Source organism: Lasioglossum baleicum, chromosome 8 (genome assembly GCF_051020765.1).
Source record: "Lasioglossum baleicum chromosome 8, iyLasBale1, whole genome shotgun sequence".
Lineage (NCBI taxonomy): Eukaryota > Metazoa > Arthropoda > Insecta > Hymenoptera > Halictidae > Lasioglossum > Lasioglossum baleicum.
In genome coordinates this window covers 3,028,879-3,056,456 of record NC_134936.1, presented here as the reverse complement: position 1 = coordinate 3,056,456, position 27,578 = coordinate 3,028,879, and the positions used below count along the sequence as shown (strand labels likewise).

General features: G+C 41.3%; 1 protein-coding gene across 2 annotated transcripts in view; it reads left to right on the top strand.

Annotated features, from left to right (window-relative positions):
* LOC143211678 (putative cytochrome P450 6a14) overlaps window positions 1–27,578 on the top strand; it is a 78,405-nt gene that overhangs the window by 13,834 nt on the left and 36,993 nt on the right. Inside the window, exon 2 of one of the 2 annotated variants that reach the window (XM_076429544.1) lies at window positions 7,860–8,091. The exons of the other annotated variant lie outside the window; for it this stretch is intronic. The gene's annotated coding sequence lies outside the window, so the exon portion shown is untranslated. The remainder of the gene's footprint in view (window positions 1–7,859; window positions 8,092–27,578) is intronic. 2 annotated transcript variants of the gene reach the window in all.

Sequence of the window (27,578 nt, the reverse complement as noted above, 5' to 3'; positions counted from 1 at the left end):
CGTATTTTCAATCACATACTATTACTTACTGTTTTCATTGTTTCCATTCTTAAATCCCCGTAGATCTTTAAATTATATTGTTTTGCTCTGAAGATTTTTTATATAGAGTAATATTTACGCAAAAGTCTATAGTCGCTGCGGTCTTTAAAGGTGAGCGCATACTAGAGGGTCGCGGGAAGGCCGCGGATAGTCTCGGGAAGGCCAATGCCGCCGATGGACGTCCACGCGGGAAGAAATCTCTAGCGGGCCGACGGCTCCACAGCAGGGAGCAGGGCTACCTGCTGTGCGCGGCAGAAAAAAAAAGGTCTCCGTGGGCTCCCCAACTCTTTTAGGTAAAGGGGCCTATTGCACTGCGTATTGCACGAATGGCCGTGGCCTAGTACGCGCAGACGACTCTTAGGTAAAAGGGGCCACTGAATTTGCCACAAAATTGCCACTGCCTATTGCACAATGTAGATTTGCGTAAACATCATGCTGCACAATAATTATTGGGCAATATGCTTGATCGTGAATCAGAGTTGTACAGAATTACAATTGAATTACTCCAGGAATTAATAATAAGAAATTAATAATAAAAAAGACAATTTCATTAGTTAAGTTCGCAAAAAATTCGATTTTTTTGCAAAATTCTGGGGTCGTAGACTGTTTGGGATTGGCCACGCGGGTCGTAGGATCGTGACGCACAATCCACCACGCAGCCCCCGTATTGGCTGATCCTTGCGACATCGCGAGGATCGATGATCGATTAGCAGCGCGCCGCGCTATAGGCCATCGCCGTCGGATCGATTATCGACTGGGCTAATACAGTTTCTATTGGCCCAGCGGCTCATATCGTAAAGTCATCGCCCCGACGGTGAGAGAGAACTTCTAGTTGCTGGTCGATCTAAATCAATCGTTCTTGCTCTCGCTCACGGTAAACGTCGCGCGTCTCTTGACCGGTTTTCGCGAGTAAACATAGTTCGATTCGCCTATCTACGGGAGTCACTGCGCTATATGTGTATCTCGCTATCTATCCACCTACAAAGGGAAACTCATTAGTTTTCATCTGAACTCTTTATTGAACTTCTCAGGCCAAAACGAGCTGTGTTTTGGCCCGTTACATCTTGTGTTTTTTGTACAAGTTCTCGGACATTTTGAACGTACCCGACTTGGGTGAATAAAGTTAAAGTTTGACCTCAGTGCTGAGTTTTATCCATCCTAATCCGTAACATTTGGTCCTTCGAGCCGGATACAGTGCTGCAGTGCAACTGAAATTCAAACTAGACTTTGTTCGACCGTTCTGTGCTTCGACTTGTGCTTTGAAACAATGGCTGACCTTATCGACCACCAGCGTCGCATCGCGAGACGGATATCTCGCGTGGTGGCCAATCTAAGGAAGAAAGGAAAGGCCAATATCTACATGGAATTGCTTCAGACTGTCTGCCGCATGCTCGATCAACACTGGGCTGATTACTGCGAGGGCGATTCTGATATTAGAACCGCCTCGGAAACAGATGCCCAATTAACGGAGACCTCTTATTTCAAAGATGATGAGTTCGGTAAGTCACGTATGACTTATCTCGAGCAGGTCGAATCTTTGCACGACATGATTGCCGAACTGAAAGCTGCTGCGACCGTTACGAAGTCGGCGATTTCAAATCCAACGGTCGTCGAGACTAGCTCTACAAGGTCACGCGCTGCGTTGACAACATCGTCTCTGCCAACGTTCGAGGGTCACTACAAGGACTGGTCAGCCTTTCGCGACTTGTTTACGTCGCTTGTAGAAAGCGACCCATCTCTGTCCTCACTGGAACTTCTGCATCATTTGAAGAATTGTTTACAAGGCGACGCCGCCGCAGTCTTCAAGAACGTTGCGACAAACGCAACCGACTTCCACGTGGTTTGGGAGAAACTAAACCATTTCTACCACAATCTTCTGCTTTGGGCACAAGCCCAATCTAAATCACTGGCCGACAGGATGCATCCGCCTCTACTCGGACCTCCTGATCACCAAAAATGGCAGCTGATCGGACGGAGACCTGCACAGGAAATAAAATTACGCAATTGCGATCTGAGAACTGTAACTTGCAGTCTGATTTGTGCACCGTACCTCGCACCCAGCTGTCACCTCGCTAAGGTGGAGGAGCCCCTCTCCCCACTGGACTCTCGCATCAGGAGAGTCAGCTGCTTGGCTGACCAGCTTCTAGGAGTGGACACACGTCCTGAGGCGGGACCTAAGTCGCCGGAACTCCGAGAGCTCCTCATGGCGGGCGGGTTTCAACATCGCACCTGCAACTGCAGGATCTCTCTACCTCCGAGCTGTAAGGATTCGGCGAATGGGACCTTACCACTCACTGCGTCTTCAGCAACAACGGACTCTCTACCTCGGTCTGCTGCCAATTCTCCACTTCTTCATCCCTCGGGATTTCTGGGTTCCCCGAGCTAGCTGCGCTCGGAGGAAGATATCATCTTCATGTATCCCCTCAGGCTAAGTTGTGGGTCCAAGCTGCCCACAAACGATGCCAGCATGGGGGGACACAAACTGCTCTTTTCACTTTACGACAGAATCGCTGGAGCCTCAGCTGGCTTCCATCGGAGTGCTGGATCCGCATGGCGGGCGGGTTTCCACGTCGCGCGTGGGCACCCAACTCCAGGAGCATTCTGGATGGTCACTCCACCGCAAAGCTGAAAGGAGTCGGTGGATGGGAAGCTCTCATCCTTCACTTCTTTTTCGGCATCAACTGGTTCTCGCGCTCTCGCTCTTGCCTCTGCCAGATTACTGCTGCTTCTCTCCAGAACTCTGGGTTCCCCGAGCGAGCTGTGCTCGGCGGAACATCTCCACTGTACGTATCCCCTCTGGCTACGTTGTGGGTCGAAGCTGCCCACAACCGAGGCCTTCATGGGGGAACACAACCTCCCTTGGCAACGCTACGCCAGGAGGGTTGGATCCTCAGCGGTCTTCTGTTGGTAACACCTTGTATCCATCGTAGCACCGTTTGTTTACTCAGCAAAGTGCAATCTGCTCAATCTAAAATTCAAAATTCTTCCGTTAGCTCTAACAACGTTCCCTTTTACAGATCTGAAAGCTATTATGATGCACCTACGCACCTTCGATCCAAGCAGGATCGTGGTCAGCGGAACTCCAGGGAAGGCAACTCCTGGAAATCTAATCTCCCTTCCTCTCCACACTTTGGAGAAATCCGGAAGGCTACGGTCAACTCAGCTAAGCACCACCGACGCAGGATAATCAGAAAGCAGCTACTATCCTTCGAGGAGCTGACCACGCTCCTGACTGGTATCGAAGCTTGCCGTCTCTCAAAATTCGTACTAACCTTGACAGACGACCCTGAGGATCCTGCAGCCCTGACGCCGGGGCACTTCTCAATCGGAGAGCGCATCACCGCTATTTCCGAGCCCAACCTCGAGGAGCCGCCAGTATCCAGGTTATCTCTATGGCATCTGGTTTTACTCGCAACTTTGCGCCTCTTGACGTCGCCATTTCTTCGACCGGTGCCCAACCTGATCGCTCGGTTGTCGCCGGAAGACGAGGAAAGGGATACTGGAGGAACTCCAGAGGCTGGACTCCCACGCGGTTTTCCGATCCGTAGCTATAAGCGAATTATAGGTTAATCTACTTCGTGGTGGATCACCTACACGATCCACTATTTTTCTAATTTAGCCATCTCAGCTGTCATTCACTCACCTCTGTATCACTGCTCCATCTAAGTTGTAATCTCGCCGATCATCACTTCATCTCACGATCACTTCACTCGGTGCCACTATTACTCGTAGTTTGTTTCAGGTTACTACGCCGCGCGTTTCCGACCCATTCATTCTTCTCAATTTCGTCAATGAATGACGAGACGGGCGGAATATTTGGGATTGGCCACGCGGGTCGTAGGATCGTGACGCACAATCCACCACGCAGCCCCCGTATTGGCTGATCCTTGCGACATCGCGAGGATCGATGATCGATTAGCAGCGCGCCGCGCTATAGGCCATCGCCGTCGGATCGATTATCGACTGGGCTAATACAGTTTCTATTGGCCCAGCGGCTCATATCGTAAAGTCATCGCCCCGACGGTGAGAGAGAACTTCTAGTTGCTGGTCGATCTAAATCAATCGTTCTTGCTCTCGCTCACGGTAAACGTCGCGCGTCTCTTGACCGGTTTTCGCGAGTAAACATAGTTCGATTCGCCTATCTACGGGAGTCACTGCGCTATATGTGTATCTCGCTATCTATCCACCTACAAAGGGAAACTCATTAGTTTTCATCTGAACTCTTTATTGAACTTCTCAGGCCAAAACGAGCTGTGTTTTGGCCCGTTACATCTTGTGTTTTTTGTACAAGTTCTCGGACATTTTGAACGTACCCGACTTGGGTGAATAAAGTTAAAGTTTGACCTCAGTGCTGAGTTTTATCCATCCTAATCCGTAACATAGACAAAGAAAATAATTAATCGCTCTACCTCATTTCTATCGAAAGTTTTTGGATTTTGACACAGATTTCGTCCACATTGCCCACCGTGCGGCACACACGAGATGTGAAACACTCCAGTAACGATTTATTCGGTTCACAGCCGTATTAATTTATCTTGCACTCGTTGCTCCCCAAAAACGCCTTATAAAACTAGGAGCTTACTTTTGAATGATAGTACAGGGTGATTGGTATGGGTGGTGAGGTGATGTATATTTACAAGTGAGATATGGGTGAGATAATGATATGATTCTATCTACAGGTGAGATAGTGATGCAATGAGCCTATTTACAGAGCGAGGAGAAAAAGAAGAAAAAGAACAAGAATATAGAATAAGGGGTGCAGATGTCTGCTTGTTTTTGGTTACACTACTAATGAGATCATATAATATAATATATCCTAACTATGTTAGTTAATGATACTTTTCCTATGTTCGGGAGTAAGCTGATTGGGCGGTAACTGTTTGGGTTTGTAGGATCTTTGCCTTTTTTAGCTATAGAAATTACTTTGGCGGCCTTCCATTCTTCCGGGAATACGCCGTATACATATAGTCGCACGTTACATAGTATGTGTGGCCGCTGTAGCCAATATTTCGACAACAGCCGAAAATGCGTGTGAAACGAGATCTGCCTCCTCCACTCTGATCCAATCGGCCGCGCGCACTCGTACCTACTTAGACCCGTCACCGTGTCCTGCCTGGAAACCTTCTTCTCAGGCTCGCATCAATGCAATGTCGCCAGTTCGGACCCATGCGAGATGGCGTCTTGCCACCCCCTATAATCGCGTAGTAGTGGGCGGTAACGATTTAATATCGTAGGTCTTAGCCCATTGCTGTTCCGCTGTCGCTCGTACGGGCCAGTGTATTGGACCACTCGAAACATAAACAAATCGGCGGGAAATACACCACGCCTTTTCGGGCAACGTTGCAATCTATGTATTGTTATGGTTTCTGAGTTGATACGTTATAATGTAGTATGAGGAAGTCCCTTCCAACACGTGTTTTTCCTCGTGTTTTCGTCGGACGGTGGTCATGAAGTAATTCATGCTCATCAAAAAACAAATTTTTACAATAGCCTCATTTTTAGAGTAGACCAGTATTTACCCGTCCTTATTACCAGTAATAAAATTTATGGGGGCTTAAGGCTGAAGCTAACGGACGAACGGTGCCTTCTACCTACGAGCCACTGATTTTGAACAATGTAGGAGACAAATAACTTTTAGGTCTTTACGGATAGGAGGAATTCTGTGATGTCGAATGTTTCCAATATAAATTCCCAAAAACTCATTGTCGTCGATTTGTAAAATCAACAATTCATCAAAAAATCATTTCGCGTCCGGCGATTTCGGCAATTGTAAGTGCACGAAAAAAAAACAAAGTTACTATGGACGGTATCAACCTGTGTACTGCACATTCGGAGTGTACGACACCCCAACAACAATTTAGGTAAAATAAACGACATATCTCACGTCCTCCTTCCACGCGTTCTGTTTTTTCGCGACGTGAAAGTTGCAATTTTTGTGACAAACGCTATCCCAAAGAATATTCAGCAATTTCATGGACCCGAAATAACAAACAATTCAAACCTAAGGCCGTTATTAGACTAGGCCACTGGTGGCGCAACTCGGTTGCGCCACCAGTGGCTCAGCACGTCGTGGGGCATTGAAACAAATGTAACCTATTAGACTACGGTAACTGGTGGAGCCACCAAAAATAGTTGCCGATCTGGTGGACGGCATCGGCAACCGGCCGGGCAACATTTGGTGGCGCCGCCACCAGCCGGGGTATTGATTTGAATGTAGCCTATTAGACAAAGCCACCAAGTTGCGCCACCAGCATCGCGAAAACATGAACAATTGACGTTCAAATTACCACCACATTTATCGTAAAATACATAAGAACACGACACAGCGTTACATCGACAGCGGGAATGAACGCTTGGTGGTACCACCAGTTACCGATTCATAAAAGCTCTTCAATTCGGTGGCGCCACCAAGTTGCGCCACCAAGTTGCCCACCAGTGGCCTAGTCTAATAACGGCCTAACAGCTGTTTGTAGTTACTGGAGTGTTTCACATCTCGTGAGTGCCGCACGGTGGGCAATGTGGACGAAATCTGTGTCAAAATCCAAAAACTTTCGATAGAAATGAGATAGAGCGATTAATTATTTTCTTTGTCTACGACCCCAGAATTTTGCAAAAAAATCGAATTTTTTGCGAACTTAACTAATGAAATTGTCTTTTTTATTATTAATTTCTTATTATTAATTCCTGGAGTAATTCAATTGTAATTCTGCACAACTCTGATTCACGATCAAGCATATTGCGCAATAATTATTGTGCAGCATTATGTTTACGCAAATCTACATTGTGCAATAGGCAGTGGCAATTTTGTGGCAAATTCAGTGGCCCCTTTTACCTAAGAGTCGTCTGCGCGTACTAGGCCACGGCCGGCCACGGCCACGGCCATTCGTGCAATACGCAGTGCAATAGGCCCCTTTATCTAAAAGAGTTGGGGAGCCCACGGAGACCTTTTTTTCAGGTAGCCCTGCTCCCTGCTGTGGAGCCGTCGGCCCGCTAGAGATTTCTTCCCGCGTGGACGTCCATCGGCGGCTTTGGCCTTCCCGAGACTATCCGCGGCCTTCCCGCGACCCTCTAGTATGCGCTCACCTTAAGAGTCCCCCAGAACGGTCAGTGCTTTTGCTACTGGTAAACGTTAATATTAAATGCGAATATTTTGCCTTTCATGGGTTTTGTAGAAGACAGTACGTACTTTCATTCTGTAATTTCAGAATTTGCAAGAGTTAATGAATTTTCCAAATACCCGTATTCAAAGGTAGACAATATTTTACTTCATGCATTTCACTTTTTCGAATGTAAGTAACTAAATTTACGCGTATTCGTCGAATCTCCTCTTTAATTTCGTAATGTAGACTCTGTTCTTTAATTCTTGTAAAAATCAGCTGCCACAATTTGCCACTAATTGTTTAATGTAACTTTAAAGTTCGTGAACAGTTTGCGATCACTCATGAAGAGGGTTTAAGATTTTTGTGGTTCATAGTACTGACTGAGAAGAGTAAAAAATGTTTAATCAATGTAGGTCATAAAATTAATACTTCTAGTGTAAAACGGAATTTTGTTTTCTTGTGACGGCACATAAACGAATATGATAGCTGTACGAGATTTAAAAGACTGATACCTTAAATTACTTACTTAATTGTATCTGATATGAAGAATGTTTTGTGAAAGATTTTTTTTAATATTCTGAAAATTGACAGGACTAGAGTAAAAATTGCACGAGTAAACATGACAAGCATTGATGACTGTGTGCCCACACGGCGATAGACGAACATTCAGTAATCGATGAAAACTCTGAACAGGATTCTGGTTATTATAAATGTTTTTAGAATCCAAGATTTTCGGTTTTTCGTGCAAGTCAAGTAACTGGTGACTACCTGTCTATCATAAAATAAGGACTGGGCGCGACCGCGGGGCCTCGGCTGCGGCCGCGAAGTCTCAATCATGGTTCGGAGGAATTGGCCTCGGTCGTAAGGGTTTTCCCGTAATAAACACGAATTTTTGGGAAAAATGGCTATATTTCTCTGTCTAGAGATCGTCAGTATCTCTCCTATAGTGTAGGTGTGTATTCAGTGTATGGATGTGTGTACAAAACTGAAACGATGTATGTATAACTAGAAGTGTAAATAAGTCTATCTAATCAAGCGTGTATGTTTGTAAATATATGAGGTTTTTATTTTAGTGTCCGTTTCAGTTCATTTTGTGACTGAAAACGCTAGTAACTTTAATTTAAGGTAATTTAATTTAAAGTTTAAGGTAATTTAATTTAAAGAAACAGAACACCTAAATATCTCCGTTACTTTTCGTTGTACAAAAAAGCTTCTTCGGACAAAGTTACACTGTTTGAAGGGCCACATGTAACAGTGTAAGGGAAAAAATTTTAAGGTCACTTTTTTACAAGATTATATATACAGGGTGTCCCAAACTAAGTGTAAGTCCCGGAAATGGGAGGTTCCTGAGACCATTCTAAGAGACATTTTCCTTTGCACCAATGTCAACTTCGGCTTTGTTTAGGAGTTATTAACGAAAAACACGGACCAATCAGAGCGCGCCCTGGGCCGCCGCGCCGCGCCGTGTCGCGCCTTGCCGGCAAGCGAGTGTCGGTGGTACGCCGTGACATCGCAACGAACAAGAGTTTCTCGATTATGTGAATGCTCTCCGATTTCAATGAGCTTTGGATATGTGGTCAAGATCATTATTCTGAACAACATTTCTCTTTAGACTTTTTGGCGATCGGCTTTAGTTTACGAGATTATCGCGAGAATCTTTACTTGTAAATCCATGGGATCGATGTACTACTAGCTTCTATCCGATTTCGATGAGCTTTGGATACGTGGTCAAGATCATTATTCTGAACAGCATTTCTCTTTAGACTATTTGGCGGTTGGCTTTAGTTTACGAGGTTATCGTAAAAAAAGAGAAGAAGCAGAAACTGATTGTATTAAAAACTCACGTATTCAGCCGTAAATCCATTTGCTGCTTCGAAATGTGTGTCTTGAAATTTCTCCACACTCACAATCATTGTTCACATTTGTCAACACATAGTTATGCACTAATAATAATTGCCATATCCCTTGTACTGCTGCACAAATCACAACAATCAGGTAATGCAATCACTAGACTGCGGATTTCATGTATTTGTAGCAAACATGAGTAGGTGCATTTTAATACAGTAGAGAGATTAAAATAATTTCAAAACACCATAGTATTATTTTCAACATCTTAAAATGATCACAGTGAGAATCAAATATCTGTCTGGCTCCTGTCCCTTGTAATAGCGGCAGCCAACATTAATTTTGCATAATGATCCGCAGTCTAGTGATTAGTTTAAATATCACTATCAAAAACACAGCTAATAGCAACCGTTAGCTGTGAATTGACAAGTCTTTGGAGATGTTCTCTCTACCGCGGCTCGGACGACACTGATTTTCCGCAAGATTTTTCTAAAGAATTTAGGAAGGGCATTTAGAGTGTCGAAATTCGAAATGCACGCAGTAGCACGTTTACGAAAACGACGGGACGGTTAGACGAAAAACAGAACGCGAGAAGGACCGCTGTAAGATTTACGGCAAACACATGTTTAGTTTTTCCTGCAGATTGGTACGCAGAGTCGATGGGTAACCGTGCGTTCGAAAACGTCATCCGTCCTTTTACCCAGCAAGGGGTAAAAATGTCAGGTCAGCGTTCCATCCCTATTGTCCTATACCTTCCTTAAGAAACTTTCTAAAAGAAGGACAGACGACGTTTTCGAACGGGTACCCATCGACTCTGCGTACCAATCTGCAGGAAAAACTAAACATGTGATTGCCGTAAATCTTACAGCAGTCCTCTTCGCGTTCTGTTTTTCGTCTAACCGTCCCGTCGTTTTCGTAAACGTGCTACTGCGTGCATTTCGAATTTCGACACTCTAAATGCCCTTCCTAAATTCTTTAGAAAAATCTTGCGGAAAATCAGTGTCGTTCGAGCCGCGGTAGAGAGTACATCTCCAAAGACTTGTCAATTCAAAGCTAACGGTTGCTATTAGCTGTGTTTTTGATATTGATATTTAAACTAATCACTAGACTGCAGATCTTTATGCAAAATTAATGTTGGCTGCCGCTATTACAAGGGACAGGAGCCAGACAGATATTTGATTCTCACTGTGATCATTTTAAGATGTTGAAAATAATACTATGGTGTTTTGAAATTATTTTAATCTCTCTACTGTATTAAAATGCACCTACTCATGTTTGCTACAAATGCATGAAATCCGCAGTCTAGTGATTGCATTACCTGATTGTTGTGATTTGTGCAGCAGTACAAGGGATATGGCAATTATTATTAGTGCATAACTATGTGTTGACAAATGTGAACAGTGATTGTGAGTGTGGAGAAATTTCAAGGCATCTGTGTGAAATAAACATACGAATTATTTATCGATTCGAAAGTGAAAGTTAAATTCTGGATCGTCGACTTGACCGCGCATCCCTTAGGCCTTCTACCACCGGCAGTGCAGTTCGTCGACCTGGCCGTACGTCCCTTGGCTTTCGGTACTGCCGTATACCTGAAGACATCTGTGCAGTTCGTCACCGAGTGACCCGGTGACACACATTTCGAAGCAGCAAATGGTTTTACGGCTGAATACGTGAGTTTTTAATACAATCAGTTTCTGTTTCTTCTCTTTTTTTACGATTATCTCGTAAACCAAAGCCAACCGCCAAATAGAGTAAAGAGAAATGTTGTTCAGAATAATGGTCTTGACCACATATCCAAAGCTCATAGAAATCGGATGGAAGCTAGTAGTACATCGATCCCATGGATTTACAAGTAAAGTTTCTCGCGATAATCTCGTAAACTAAAGCCGATCGCCAAAAAATCTAAAGAGAAATGTTGTTCAGAATAATGATCTTGACCACATATCCAAAGCTCATTTGAAATCGGAGAGCATTCACATAATCGAGAAACTCTTGTTCGTTGCGATGTCACGGCGTACCACCGACACTCGCTTGCCGGCGTGGCGCGGCGCGGCGCGGCGGCCCAGGGCGCGCTCTGATTGGTCCGTGTTTTTCGTTAATAACTCCTAAACAAAGCCGCAGCTGACATTGGTGCAAAGGAAAATGTCTCTTAGGATGGTCTCAGGAACCTCCCATTTCCGGGACTTACACTTAGTTTGGGACACCCTGTATACAGGGTGAGGGCCTAGACGAGGGCCACCTGAATAACTCGGTTGCTATTGGTGTTGGGAAGAAATGCATCGGATGTAACTTGGTTGGTTTCGAGGGGTCATTAATCTGATGTTAGTAGCTCTTTTTTAGGTGGACGCGTAAAGGCCATATGAAGGTCACCTTCATTTTTTAAAATGAAATAGTATGTTTTTTTATGTACTATCGGGTAGAGCCTTTTATGACGCGTACAATGACCTATGGGTCAAGGTCATTCGTGGTCTGGGTTAAGCCAATTGTGATGAAAAATAATTTACTTTGAGGAAATGATCGAACACTTCCTTGCTGCCTCTGGTTGTTGATATTACTTCATCTCTGTCTCGTAATCTCTTGTTATAGGTCGTTGAATGAAAATAAACATTCAATCACGCTGTACGCTTCACCTGTACACTGTACAGGGTGTTAAGAAATGTTTGGTCTTGGCAAGCATAGGCGTATTCTGCATCTTCGGATCGATGGAGATCTGTAAAAAAAAGTTGCCGCAAAATTGTCCTTGACCTTGAATTTCAAGGTCAAATTTTTTTATTGTATTGTATTCTACGCACCATGAGGATAAAAAGTGTCAAAGGAACTATGGGTCAAACTCAACCGTTTAACCAAAAATTGATGCGGAAGTTTTGTCGGCTGTAAGATGAATTTTATTCATAGAAATTGGAGATTTCAAATGGAAATTCTAGTTGTTGACATAGACACAGTCTTGCAAAATGTTAGAATATGGAATTATCGAAACCCTCATGCCATGATACAACATTTCAATCAAGGACGTTTTTCAGTCAATGTGTGGGCAGCTATTCTAGGAAACAGAAGTATTGGTCCTTATTATCTTCCAAATCGTTTAACAAGTGAGAATTACCTTAGATTTTTACGTTCACGATTGTTGACCGATCTGCGTTTTATTATACCGCGTGAGAGTCGTCGTTTTACTTATTTTATGCACGATAGAGCACCACCACACTTTAGTCGGCCGCTTCCAGACTTTTTAAATCAAATGTTTGGATCTAAATGGATTGGTCGAAGACCTGCACCAATTATACAAATTATACAAAATTAATTATACAAAATGTCCAAAGAGAAATGTTGTTCAGAATCATGGTCTTGACAACATATCCAAAGCTCATCGAAATCGGAGAGGGTTCACATTATCGAGAAACTCTTGTTCGTTGCGATGTCGCGGCGTACCACCGACACTCGCTTGCCGGCGCACAGTGGGTAAAATCGACGTTCTAGCTGTTCACTGGCTAAAAACTCAAAGTCCTCATATCGATTTTTAACGAATGTTTCTTAAATGTCTATTACATTCGAAAACGATAATATTAATTAAAGCTATTAAAAACTCTCGTTACAATAAACGTTCAAAGATCAAACTTTTTCAGATACGATTTATCACCGAAAAAATTCCTTGTCTTCATAATGATGTCCTGGGAAACCTACTGAAGATTAAATGACCAATTTTTTTTTATATGAAGAATGTATATCTATGTTGAGAACGCACCAGGAACTAAACATCATTGTTCATAATTTATTATAAAAAAATATATTTAATCAACTAAGGAAAATCGTCGAAGTTTTTCACCTTTGACAAGGGATAAAGTTGTCATCCCCGGGGACCCCCATGTTCTGACAAAGTGGAACATTTTCGGCAGGATCTCCTCTAAAAGATCGTGCAAAATATAGATCCATCATAATCCATCTCCCGAAGTTATGATAGTTTAAAGCAGGCATGCACAGCTCTTTGCTCTCAGAGCAGCTCCCGTGCTCCCAAGTTGCTCCCCGTATGCTCTCAGAGCAGATCGGACGTATGGAAGGGGAACCCACTAAGCGTGACTTGTAAACAGAGCACGAGAGAAGACGAGTGGGAGGGGCGTGGGGAAGTGGAGAGCGCGCCGGAGTGGTCAGACTACAACAACGTAGACGCCGCCCCCACTCTCACACGCTTTCGTGGTCCCAAAGCGCTATTTCACTATTTTGAGAGCGACAGAGCGAGTCCGATGTATACAAAACGGACGAGACAGAGCGAGCGATCAATCAATTGCCATGGTCGGCATAGGTGGTGGAGAAGTACACATACATATAGTATGTTTGTAGCAATACCTGTTCCTACTTCTATAAACGGCTGAAGCCACGCGTGAGTCGAAAAGTGTGCGAGTGTCATCCGCGAGACTAGGGAGCGTAGACTCGTATTCGGTGTAAAGGAGCCCTCGGAAAGGGGCAACTGAATTAAATATATTTGTTCACAGTAAATCACAGTAAAAATATGTTGTTTAAATGTTTTTGAATACATTATTTTAATGTCACAGCTAAAAACATATACATATTTCAAGAGAAAAGTAATTCAAATGTAAAAAGTATCTAGCTGCACGGTAGTGCACCAGCCAAGTTCTTGCACTACCTCCTTTTACACGAAACAACTTAGCCGTTTTTTAGAGGCTTATAACTCGACACTGGAGGCAGATGGAGAGATGTAATTTCGTACACTTGTTAAATGCTATCATGTCTCAATATTGACAAAACATTAATCTTCCAACATTAGTAGGTTCCGAGATATAGGACCTCAAAAATCGCTAAATTTGTCACTGACTGACTGACTGACTGACTGACCGACCGACCGACCGACCGACCGACCGACCGACCGACCGACCGACCGACCGACTGATTGACAGATCATCAAAACCTTTCGGGTACTTCCCATTGACCTACAAGCTTGAAATTTGATACATAGGTCCACCATAACAAACACTCAAAGGAATAATTATCAAAGTTTGAAATTTTACACCTTAAAGGGGCTGTATTAAAAAAAAAAACGAAATAGGTTATGTATGGAGAAAATGAAATATGCCGCTTTTCCCATAAGGAACCGTGTAAATTCCGGAAAGAATCATCTGCTCTCTTCAAACGTTCGTATAGCGCCATTCGAGGTAATGGCAAAAAGCTCAAACTGGTAGATTACAATAAGGTAGAAAATTACACTAAAACTATAACAAAAAAAATCTAGATAAAGTTGGGTTCTAATTCGCCGGCAGAGTGTTAATCTTTGATACCTACTTGATAATTGATGAAATTTCAACAAAAATTGATGAAATCCCAACAAAAACATTCTGTAAACAGGAGCCAAGTTCTTATGGCTGTAAAAAGTTGTGAGATCAAACAACATACTTATTTTTCTAAGCTAACGAACTTGGCCGTATTTTGTTTGATCTCACAACTTTTTACGGCCATAAGAACTTGGCTCCTATTTACAGAATGTTTTTGTTGGGATATATTATACATAAAAATATTTACACTTAAACATATACATATACTTAACAATACGCAAAGAAATTAATGAAAACAGAGAACTAAAAGTACATATACTTAAGAATACATGTAAAATAGAAATATGTATATAATATCTTTTGTCTCACAGATTGAGAATAAATAAACCAAATTTGTTTCTCTGTAAATAAGAGATTTTTTTATTATAACCGGTATTATATTTACAGTGTATATACAAAATTTACAAGTTACCTGTAAATAAGAGAAACGACAATTAAGGTTTATTATTCGTCTCTCCTTCACAGTTCTGCTTCCGTCAACTATATTGTTTATCACGATTAATCCTGGCACGTGATCTCACTTATGAATCTTCTATTTCTCTCTCTTTCACTGGCTAACTGTCGATCCATTTAAATCATCGATGAGACATCTAGCAGGTGTCATAGAAGCGCGCGCGGAGCATACCAAGCGCGCAAAATTTGAAAGAGAGTATATTCTCTTTACATGTATATGCATACTTAAATTGGAAACATGAGTACTTAAAACTATAAGAAATATAAAAAATTAATAATTAATAAAAAGTGGAGAAAATGTACATACTGGTACCCACACATTGCATATTGGGATCATAAAAAGATTACAAAAAGCATATCTAATCAAAATTTGTTATGTCAGTCGAACGTTTTCCTTTGTTAAGCCTTTTTTCTTTAATTATACTTGTGATATTAGGAATGATCGTTCGACACGTGCTTAATGTTAGTGTATATTTCAAATTATGGTCCGACAGTCTTGTTCGTACCGGTGACTTGGTCTTCTTCATGAAGGAAAACAATTGTTCGCACAGGTATGTTGATCCGAACATGGCGATTATATATTGGCAACGTATTTATGGATATGCCAAAATCTATTATGCGGAAAGTTCTCATAAAATTGCACAATATTATTTGTATCGTTAAATGTTTGCTTTAATAATCTATCGTGCTGTAAATCTATTAATTCCAATTGCAAATTTGGCGGAACTGTATTTACGTTAATAGAAAATGGAGTTGCTACTGTTGGGAAATGATCGTGTAATTTATACAAATCTTGGAAACGATTTGAAAATTCTCCCTCTAAGTCTGTTAATATTTGGACATATTTATCGATATTAATTACGTCAGTGTTGACACTTTTCAATTTCAAAAAATGACATTAGTTCTTTGCGCCGAACTGGCCTATCCATAAATTTATCTTTGTTTTAAATGCACAAATGCTATCATAGAAATCTATCATGGTTATGTCTTTTCCTTGTAATGTTTTGTTTAATATATTTAGATAATCTGTAATGTCACACAAAAATGCTAAATCGCATAACCAACTGTTATCTTCTAATTCTGGCACACGATTACCCGCCATATCCATAAATAACATAATTTCCTCACGTAAATTAAAAAATCTATCTAACATCTTACCACGACTAAGCCACCGTACATCGGAATGTAATGGCAATTCACCGTAGTCGGAGTTCAATTCATCTAAAAATGTTTTAAATTGGATTCTTTTTAATCCATTACTTCGAATGTAATTAGTTGTTTTCACTACGACTGACATTACATTTTTTAACTCTATGCTTTTTGCACATAAATTTTCTTGGTGAATTGCACAATGAATAACGCTTATTTCATGAGGAACTGCCAGATTCTGCAATTTTGCACGGAGACGACCAACAAGACCTTTATACTTCCATCATCGAGGGAGCTGCATCAGTAGTAACTGATACCAATCTATTAAAATCTAACTGTGTATTGTGGATCGCCTCCTCTACGCACAACATTATATCTTCTCCTGTCGTGCTGTTGCTTAATGTGCAAAAATCTAGCAGTTCCTCCGTAATATGCAACTTTTTATCTACCCCGCGAATAAATATGGCAATGTGGTGTACCTGTTATATCCGTTGCTTCATCCGGGGCTAAACTATATACAATAAAACTACGTCCTACATGAATCAATTGTTTTGCGACGTCCTGTGCCAGTTCCTCAATGTGTCTTGCAATGGTCGTCCGGGATAGCCCAATAGTTTTAAATTTGTATGCCTGCTTGTAGGCCTGCTTACAGAGCCTCCCGCGCAGACATCGCGCTGCCGAATAATGTAAATTACGCCTCAAAAACGCAAAAGTAGGCCACTTGGGCGAGCTCACGCACTAGATTGATCTTTTATCTTGCGATTGTGACTACATAGGGGTCTCAAATGTGCATTAGCGAGACCAATAACGTCCGGAGCCGCACCCTTACTATCCGTCTAGGCACACGTACACGCTGCCCGAGCGATGAGTGTGTGAGTGCGCCGCGCGGCAAGGTCCGGCTTTCACGCCTGCTTACAGAGCCTCCCGAGCAGACATCATGCTGCCGAATAATGTAAATTACGCCTCGGAAACGCAAAATTAGGCCACTTGGGCGAACTCACGCACTAGATTGATCTTTTATCTAGCGATTATGACTATGTAGGGGTCTCACATGTGCATTAGCGAGACGAATAACGTCGGGAGCTGAACCCTTACTATCCGTCTAGGCACACGCATACGCTTCCCGAGCGGTGAGCTGTGCTACACACTCTCACTCGAGCACACCAACGCAGCATCATCGTCAGCCGTATAGTGACGTCACGTTTGCGTATGAAGCCTAACTTACCGGCAACACTTCTCAACCCCCGGTTTATCGATACAGTGATTGAATTGCCTGGTGACCGAATGACAAGAACCAGACTTCAGCGCTCGTAGCGGAAAAATACCGGAGGTGTAGTTTCAGAGAACCGTCCCTTATGAGTGTATGCTTCGGCCACCGACGTCGGTGCTTCGGCTCTAGATGAACGGTCGATTTAAATACGTTTGTTTTAACATAATAAACATTGCATTGACATTGTATGTGTCCCCGCTAGCGCGCGAGGTTCCCACCGTTTCTATAAGGATCCCACTTCTCTCGATATTTAAGAAAACGTTTGTCTCTTGACAATGGCAGCACTATCGCGCCGCCCAATGCTTTTCGCGGCTCCACTACATGCTGCCGAATAATGCAAATTACGCCTCGAAAACGCAAAAGTAGGCCACTTTTACGAGCTCGCGCGCTAGATTGATCTTTTATCTAGCGATTGTGACTACGTAGGGGCCACAAATGTGCATTAGCGAGACGGATACCATCTAGAGCCGGACCCTTGCAATCTCGTGTACGTATACAGTGTCTAGCGGTGTGTGAGTGTGCCACCACACTCTCGCTCGAGCCGGATCTACACCCTTAAAGACTGCCAGCCTTATGGGAGTTGGCGAGGCCGAATATTTCGGTGTTTCTTACGCCCTCTAGGATATATTCTGGCTCCATCCAGAGAAACAGAAGGCCAACGACGGCATTTTGTCGGTGAAGAAGACCACTGAGGAGATTCTCGTCGCGATGCATCGGTGAGAATGCGAATTATCACGAAACTATATCGATTATTATTAAATGTTACATTCTCCGCCATATTTCAGACGATGTTTTGGCATTATTGTGGCACTATTTAGAACTTTTAGCGATGTGGTATATCAGATCACTGTAACTTTCACGTTATCCCCGCGCCCGTTGCGCCCGGTTACCGGGCTCGCTGAATAGCACAGGGGCTGGCAGTCTTTAAGGGTGTGGATCCCCAGTTGACCTTGACGACTTTTCGATGGTCACGCCAAAAACGAAAGAGCGGCCGCTAGTAGAACCTAAGTAATAACATTTTCGTCCAGTAGGGGAGCTGGGTACATTGTCTGCCGTCACTGCATCAGTAAGGGTGCGTTCCGTTTCACGCTTCAAGCGCATACACTGTATAGTGTAGTATAAGAGTAGTACGGATCGCAAGGGTTCGGTAGCTGACAAACCATTTCTCTATTATATACATTTGGAACCACTACGTAGTCTCAATCGCTAGATAAAAGATCAATCTAATGCGTATGGTGTCTAAGATGGCCAACTTTTGCGTTTTCGAGGCATAATTTTAATTATTCGGCAGCAAGATGTCTGTACCGCGCGGCGCACTTACACACTCACCGCTCGGGCAGCGTGTACGTGTGCCTAGGCGGATCGCAAGGGTCCGGTTCTAGTAAAAGTACGTCTCGCTAATGCACATTTGGAGCCCCTACGTAGTCTCAATCGCTAGATAAAAGATCAATCTATTGCACATGGTGTCTAAGTTGGCCTAATTTTGCGTTTTCGAAGCGTAATTTTCAATCTTCGGCAGCAAGATGTCTGTACCGCGCGGCGCACTTACACACTCGCCGCTCGGGCAGCGTGTACGTGTGCCTAGCCGGATCGCAAGGGTTCGGTAACTGACAAACCATTTCTCTATTATACACATTTGGAACCACTACGTAGTCTCAATCGCTAGATAAAAGATCAATCTATTGCGCACGGTGTCTAAGATGGTCTACTTTTGCGTTTTCGAAGCGTAGTTTTCATTATTCGGCAGCAATATGTCTATTCGGGAGGCTCTGCAAGCAGGCTTGACTTTGACCAGCCGTACCGCGCGGCGCACTCACACAGTAACCGCTCGGGCAGCGTGTACGTGTGTCTAGGCGGATCGCAAGGTTTCGGGAAGCTTCAAATCATTTTTCGTCCTTCGCCGCCTCCTGCACTAGGTACCTATACTATATCTATATCTATACCATGCAATACCTTCCTATACCTGGTATAGCATAGAGCACTAGGGTCGTTACGGGGAGCTATGGGGAACAATGCTGGCATTGCCGACAACTACTGCAAACCATTTCTCGTCCTCCGCTGCATCCTCCGCCGTATCTTGGGGTATCATGGGGCCTCGCCGTCTGACGACGTAGGAGGAAAATCAAATAATTTCAATTTTCGTCCGGCGTAGGACGAAACAGCGTTCACTTCAAATAATTGTCATGTCGCCAATTTTGAAGTATCCGTATTTTTAAAAACGGGGCCGTAAAGAGGACACTTGGGGCTATATTATCATAATTTTTTTTTTCAATTTTCTGGCGGTATGATAGCAATGCGCCTGTTTAAAAAACAATTGCAAAATAAACTATGAAAACAAATATTTTTTCAACTGAAATCATTTTTATTAAATACTCTTATGGTTACACTATGATATAATTTAATGAAAAACTTGTGACTTTGGGTATTCGGATAGTTTTTTCATATTTTCTTAGTTTTAAAAATCTTAATATTAATAAATGTGGATTCGAAATAATCGTTTATCTCGCACTTTCTAAAACCATTGTGACCTTATTTGTGGAAAAGTAACATAAAGTCGCAAATTTTTGGATTATAACCAAATAAAAATCGGTGGCACCATAGGGTCTTAATAATATGTATACAAAAAAAATTAATGATTAGCTTTGCATTTTTTATAATTTAAAGTAATGTACTCACCGCACTGAGTAATATCTACACTATGAAACTTTCGAAAATCAAGGAGTGCATATACGCAAAAACAACAAAGAAATGAGACAAAATTTTTTCCTTCAAATGTATGTCACAGTTCTTTCCAATGTCAGTGTTTGGGTTAGGTTCTATTACAATCTATGATCGATGCATTAATACTGTAATGTATTTCAATACACATAGATTTTTAAAAATGACATAATAAACGAATTATTGCCATGTTTTGGGGATTTTGCACCACTGTACGACGTACGATAGCGTAGCGGCTGTAAAACATTGGGCATGCAAATGGTCGGGTCATTATTGGGCGATCGACAGCGAAGCTATTTTCCAGAAAGCTGTTTTTAACGCGTCCTACTCATAATGTTTTACTGTAAAGTACTTTTTAATTTAAAACAAGTCAACACGTCATGTCCGATAAAGTGTCGACTTCCAGCTCAATAGTAATGACCTGTCATAAACCTCTCCATAGAGAACAGCCTCGGGAACGGCACATAAACAAATCGAGCCTATCATTGCTAGGTCTGCCTATCTGCCACCACAGCCGCGCCCGTAGTCCCAATGTTTTGACTTCGACGCTGCACGCTACATGGTATGTGTGGCCGCTGTAGCCAATATTTCGTCGACAGCCGAAAATGCGTGTGAAACGAGGTCTGCCTCCTCCGCTCTGATCCAATCGGCCGCTCATTCGTTCCTAGAGACACGTCACCGTAGTCCTGCCTGGGACGCTTCTTCTCACGCTCGCATCAATACAATGTCACCAGTTCGGACCCATACGAGATGGCGCCTTGCCACCCCGACAATCGCGTAGTAGTGGGCGGTAACGGTGTAATATCTTAACCCACTCAGAGTTTTGCTAATTCAATTACAGAATTGAATTACATTGTATTTCAATTATATAGTAATTCGGGCATTGTATTGGACTACTTGTTGGACATAAACAAATTGAAAATGTTTTTTCACTACATGAAAGGTGTCCCATCTCTACTTGGCCAAAAGTGTCTTCCAAGTGGAAGACAGATAAAAGAGTCACTGCACATGGTGTGCGGGTTTGACGGGAAACCCCAAGATGATTAGCTGCAGCCCATAACTGACCGTGGAGGTCTGCAAGGTTTATAGCACATAATTGCTATTGAGGTATAGGGAGATGTCCGAGTTTTTCTTCGTGGCTCCGACAATAAAGTAATAACGAAGTAAATGGATTTAAGAGAGGTTTTCTCTCAAAAATTGCAATTTGAATTTTTTTGTTTACGATTGATCTATGTAAATCGCAGTTTCTTCTAATTGTTTTAATTTTTAATTATTTTCGAGTATCCATACTTCCATGAGAGTTAATCTACATATACATATACAATTAGTGCACATGAATCTTTCCATGCGAGATAAGACTACTGTTTCGAATTTTGTTCAAATTTGAATATGTTGCAGTCTTTAGCAAAATATAGACGTATCTCGAAGAATTCTTTGAAATCTTGAAAACTGTTGGTTTTACGGACATGTAATATGAGTTGTGTGTCACAAGTTTTTCATTAAATTATAACGGCTAAACTAGCAAATTGATGAAACTTAGTTTTGGTTACTCATAGTGAAACCATCAGAGTATTTAATAAAAATTATTTCAGTTCAGAAAATATTTGTTTTCATAGTTTATTTTGCAATTGTTTTAAACAGGTGCATTGCTATGAAAGCACCAGAAAATAAAAAAAATAAAAATAATGATAATATAGCCCCAAGTGTCCTCTTTACGGCCCCGTTTTTAAAAATACGGATACTTCAAAATTGGCGACATGAAAATTATTTGAAGTGAACGCTGCACCGAAATATTGTATGGTGCAAGGGCCGTCCTGTCGGTTGATGCAGGACGAAACTAGAAGGGCCTCTCACAGACGGGCCTACCTGGGCCTACCCACACATTTGAAATGTCTGCCAGACGGCTCTGACGTCACCATGTCTGTCGGTCGTAGGATGCACTGTAGGCGCACCCTTAGTATTTACTGCAACATTTAAAAGAAAATTAATGATACTAAAAATAACATAAGAGGCCTAGTTGGGACCAGGGATTGAAAACTGTTATGATATCGGTTCCGATTCTCGAAACAGTTATGAAGAATCGAAATGGTGTTGTAACTGTTACACCACGAGAATATCGGTTCTGGCTTACATATGTAAAAATCGGATAAGGTAACGGTTTTGGAGAACCGATATTATTTCGGTTTTATAATTGTTAATTTTCGGTTCTGGATGTCGATTCCCGATTTCGGTTCTGTATTCTGTATTGTGTTCGGCCTTATACATATGTATATTCATTATTCAAGTAGTTCTTTATTGTTATTCATAATTTAATAATTTTTAAATTAGTAAATTTTTATAATTTGTCTCTACATGCATTATTTGAATTATCATCTGAATAACAATTTATTGTTGAAACAATAGTTTAAAGAAATCAATTTTCATAATGTATAGTTTGTTTCTATATTCATTGTTTAAATTACCATTTACATAATAATGTTTATTTAAACAATTGTTTTAACAACAAATTATTATTGGAATAATAATTCAATTAATGCATGTAGAGACAAATTATAAAAATTTATTCATTTAAAAATTGTTTAAATTATGAATAACAATAAAGAACTACTTGAATAATGAATATATAAGGCCGAACACAATACATAATACAGACCGGAAACCAGGAACCGACATCCAGAACCGAAATTTAACAATTATAAAACCGAAATAATATCGGTTCTCCAAAACCATTACCGTAATCGATATTTACATATGTAAGCCAGAACCGATATACTCGTAACAGTTACAACACCATTTAGATTCTTCATAACTGTTTCGAGAACCGGAACCGATATCATAACAGTGTTCAATCCCAGGTCCCAACTAGGTATCCTATGTTATTTTCATTATCATTAATTTTTATTATATGTTGCAGAAAATACTAAGGAGACAGGCACTGAAGGAAGTCTTCAAAGGGTTGATAGGACGCGGGGCAGCGCGCGGCGCGACGGAGGCCGAAGAGGCGGCCCGTATAATTTTTACTTTTACAATAAATTATAATAAATTATAAATTATAAAATGTGCACTTTGCATTCCCCGGAGATTCACCGGCGCGCGTACAAACCATATATATATATTTAAATATACTATTAATAAATAAATCAATTTTTATAATGTATTTGTTATTCAATGATCCTATGAATACATAAATATCTTAATTTCATCTTTGAATTTTTATTTAAAAACGCTACGAACTTTCGTTCCAATCTAATAATTAATTGTTAAAATAATTGCTTGAATTTTTATAATGTATAGAATAATAATAACAATTTATAATGCGGCGGAAGATACGGCGGAGGATGCAGCGGAGGACGAGAAATGGTTTGCAGCAGTTGTCGGCAACGCCAGCATTGTTCAACCAGTGTTCGTGCTTCCCGCGCGTCTCGCTCCCCGTAACGACCCTTATAGTGCTCTATGATATACCAGGTATAGGAAGGTATTACATGGCATAGATATAGATATAGTATACCTAGTGCAGGAGGCGGCGAAGAACGAAAAATGATTTGAAGCTTCCCGAAACCTGGCGATCCGCCTAGACACACGTACACGCTGCCCGAGCGGTTACTGTGTGAGTGCGCCGCGCGGTATGGCTGGTCAAAGTCAAGCCTGCTTGCAGAGCCTCCCGAACAGACATCTTGCTGCCGAATAATTAAAATTATGCCTCGAAAACGCAAAAGTAGACCATCTTAGACACCGTGCGCAATAGATTGATCTTTTATCTAGCGATTGAGACTACGTAGTGGTTCCAAATGTGTATAATAGAGAAATGGTTTGTCAGTTACCGAACCCTTGCGATCCGGCTAGGCACACGTACACGCTGCCCGAGCGGCGAGTGTGTAAGTGCGCCGCGCGGTACAGACATCTTGCTGCCGAAGATTGAAAATTACGCTTCGAAAACGCAAAATTAGTCCAACTTAGACACCATGTGCAATAGATTGATCTTTTATCTAGCGATTGAGACTACGTAGGGGCTCCAAATGTGCATTAGCGAGACGTACTTTTACTAGAACCGGACCCTTGCGATCCGCCTAGGCACACGTACACGCTGCCCGAGTGACGAGTGTGTGAGTGCGCCGCGCGGTACAGACATCTTGATGCCGAATAATTAAAATTATGCCTCGGAAACGCAAAAGTTGGCCATCTTAGACACCATACGCATTAGATTGATCTTTTATCTAGCGATTGAGACTACGTAGTGGTTCCAAATGTGTATAATAGAGAAATGGTTTGTCAGTTACACACTGACGCTGCATCATCGTGAGCCGTATAGTGACGTCACGTTTACGTATGAAGCCCAACTTACCGGGAACATGCTTTTTCTCGTCCACTGTTTTACCGATACAGCAGAATCAGATGTTAGCGCCCCGTAGCGAAAAATGCCGGACCTATACTTGGATCCTAAACCTCCGTTTAGGGGTATGTTTCCGTACTTTACAAAGTGTGTGTTTAAACACGTATGGTTTAACATAATAAACGTTGCATTGGCATTGTATGTGACCTCAAAACTTCTGTTGCTGTTTGATTTTTCTATAAGAACCCTAAATTTCTCGATATTTAAGAAAATGTATGTGTCTCGACAGTGGCAGCACTGTCGCGCCGCCCAATTTTTGTCGAACTCCGCTACATGCTGCCGAATAATGAAAATTACGCCTCGAAAACGCAAAAGTAGGCCATTTTAGACAGCAACGGCAATTGGTGGGTCTTTTATCTATCGATTGTGACTACGTAGAGGCTCCAAATGTGCATTAGCGAGACGTACTTTGTAAAGTACGAAACCCTTGCAATCCTCGTGTACATATACAGTGTCTAGCGGTGTGTTAGGGTGCCACCACACTCTCGCTCAAGCCGGACCCACACCCTTAATAGTATCTCGTCGGTGCTGGCAGTCTTTAATAGTATCTCGTCGGTGCCCAGAGCACCGACGAGATACTGTTAAAGACTGCCAGCCTTACGGGAGTTGGCGGGACTCGAATTTTTCGGTGTTCTCTTACGCCCTCTAGGATATATTCTGACTGGAATGAGAAACAGGAGGCCAACGACGGCATTTCGTCGGTGCAGAAGACACTGTATTGGTATCGTGTTAGCAACGCGCCCGCGCGCTACACTCCCAGCGTACCTTTACTATATCCGTGTGCGCTGCTTGTGCGAGCCACAATCTATTTTTAGAACTTGCCATGTTGCCATGCTTTACGGCTTACGGAAACGAAACTGAAATTCGACTGTCGAGCCGTCGAGCGTATGAATCGCAATCTGGAGCTAGCCTTCGGGTCCCCGTGCAGCGAGGATTTTTTTTTATTTTTATATTTCATTACTTTTTTAATTACATTTTTTAACCTTCCAAAAAATTAAAAATGTTAAAACTATGTTCAAAATATGTATTCATTTTAAATAGAAACGTTTTGTTACTGTCATAATTGCATTAATAAAAATTGGTATATGATCGAGAACAGGTTGATGGTATTTATTTGGACTGATTGGAGAATACGAAAATGCAGGAAGTATTTTTTAGTTTATGAAACAATTTGTAGATTTATTAGTTGTCAAACAAATAATAAAATAAATTGTATAATATATATAAATTGATTTTATACTAGCATACACAAGTTTATTTGATCTTCTGTCTTCCTATAATAAAAAAACACAGTCATAACTATAATTATAATAGAATTTCATAAAATATTGAGGTTATTGCAAACTCATCTTTTTTCGCGATGATGCTCTAATTTTATTGCTTCTCTCGAATGTCCATTTCCTTCCGAGACAGTGCGTTTCTAAGTGTAAATAAAAAATGTTGATATAAAATGTATCATAATTAAACTACAATTATTCTAATAACGTAGAATGTAGTACATATTAAGTTTTAATTACCAGGATTTTCTTCTTCGACGTTAAGCACCCTTTACTGCTTCTCGTAATTTACGTATATGGACATTAGGGTGGACCTTATTTTTCGACCATGAAATTTTTTTGTCCCGTAAACCAGAATTGTAACAAATGTTGAGAAAATGATCTGGAAAAATTTTGGGGCCGATTGGATCATGGGAAAATGAGGCGCAGCAAATTTGAAAATTTTGAATTTTTTAAATCTTTACATAAATAGACATTATGATATATCGTTGAATTTGTCTTTTTTCTCTTTAAGAATCCGTATGTAGCATAAACAGTTGTTGATAGAAAAAACATCCGTGACTTTGAAAACTTGAAATAATTACTTTGAAAAAAAATTTTTTCTCTGATACTATATCCACCTCCTTATATACTACAACTTTTGTTTGAAGAGTTTTTTTATATATACATAACTGACAGAGATATTAAGGGGCGTAATTTGCATTATTCGGAAGCATACAACTGCGCATATAGCTATTTTCATAGCTACATGCTGCCGAATAATGAAAATTACGCCTCGTAATCGAAAAAATAGGACTTTTGAGGCAGATAGCGCCCTAGATCGATGTTTTATCTAGCGTTTTTGACTAGTGAAAAACCCCGTGTTTGTATTATCGAGAAATGAGTAAATGAATATCTTGCAATCCTGGAAGTCTCTCTACTACCTTAACTAAATTCATTAATACGCTCCAATCTACAAAAGAAAAACAGTTGAAATATCGGAAAAAGAAGTTATTATGAATAATAAGTAGACTGACTGAAACATAGACTGAAGGTGGTCAATAATACCGCTGAACGGGGCGTTAAACTAATGGAGGATCATATTAAAATTTTATATACATAGAAACAAAGTGGAGAAATAATATATACTATACAAACTGTGATGGAATATCGACAGCAGTATCCTGACGCCACAAAACAGATTTGTCAAAGGATTTTTAAATATTTTTTAATATATAGAGAGAAACACCTGATCAATCACTACATGCGATTAATTGCATTTTTAAGAGGCATTGAAGACAGCTTATTAACTGAGAGTTATTAAAGTTTTAATTTTCCTCAGAGTCAGTAAGTTCTTTATTTTTCTCGGAGTCATTAAGTTTTCCATTTTTTTTGGAGTTATTCAATTTTTCATTTTCCTCAGTGTCGTCAAGTTTTTTCATATAGTCCAGTCGGCAGGTCGAAAAAAGGCGTCTACCTGGAAAGTATTCCGAACTTAATGAAATTTTGACACGTCATTTAGGGGTACTCTGGGGTGTCGAATCTCAGTTTTCGACCTCGAGGACCCTGTGCTAACTTGGGGAGGGGGAAAAAACCACTACTTTTATTACCTTGTTTTGGTTTTTCGCCTATCGGGCTCGAGTCGGGTACGCGATACATCAGACACATCGGGAAGCTTATGACTAGACTGCGGATTTTATGCATGTATGACAAAAATGTACACGTTCAATTTAAAGCAGTGGACATGTTAAAAATATTTAAGGACATCAACGTATTAGTTTCAGCTTAATAGGATAATTAAAAGAAGAATACAATTTATATTTGGCTCATATGCCGTGCAATCAATGCAAACATTTTTTATTTTGCATAAAGATCCGCAGTGTACTCATGACTCACCTTTGTCGGGCGGCTTCTAAAACAATAGAACAAGATCGCGCGAACGAGTTATCGCGATACCCGAGAATCAACTGTGCGTTCTTATGAAATAGATAATAATAATAATGGTACGTATTTCTTTCA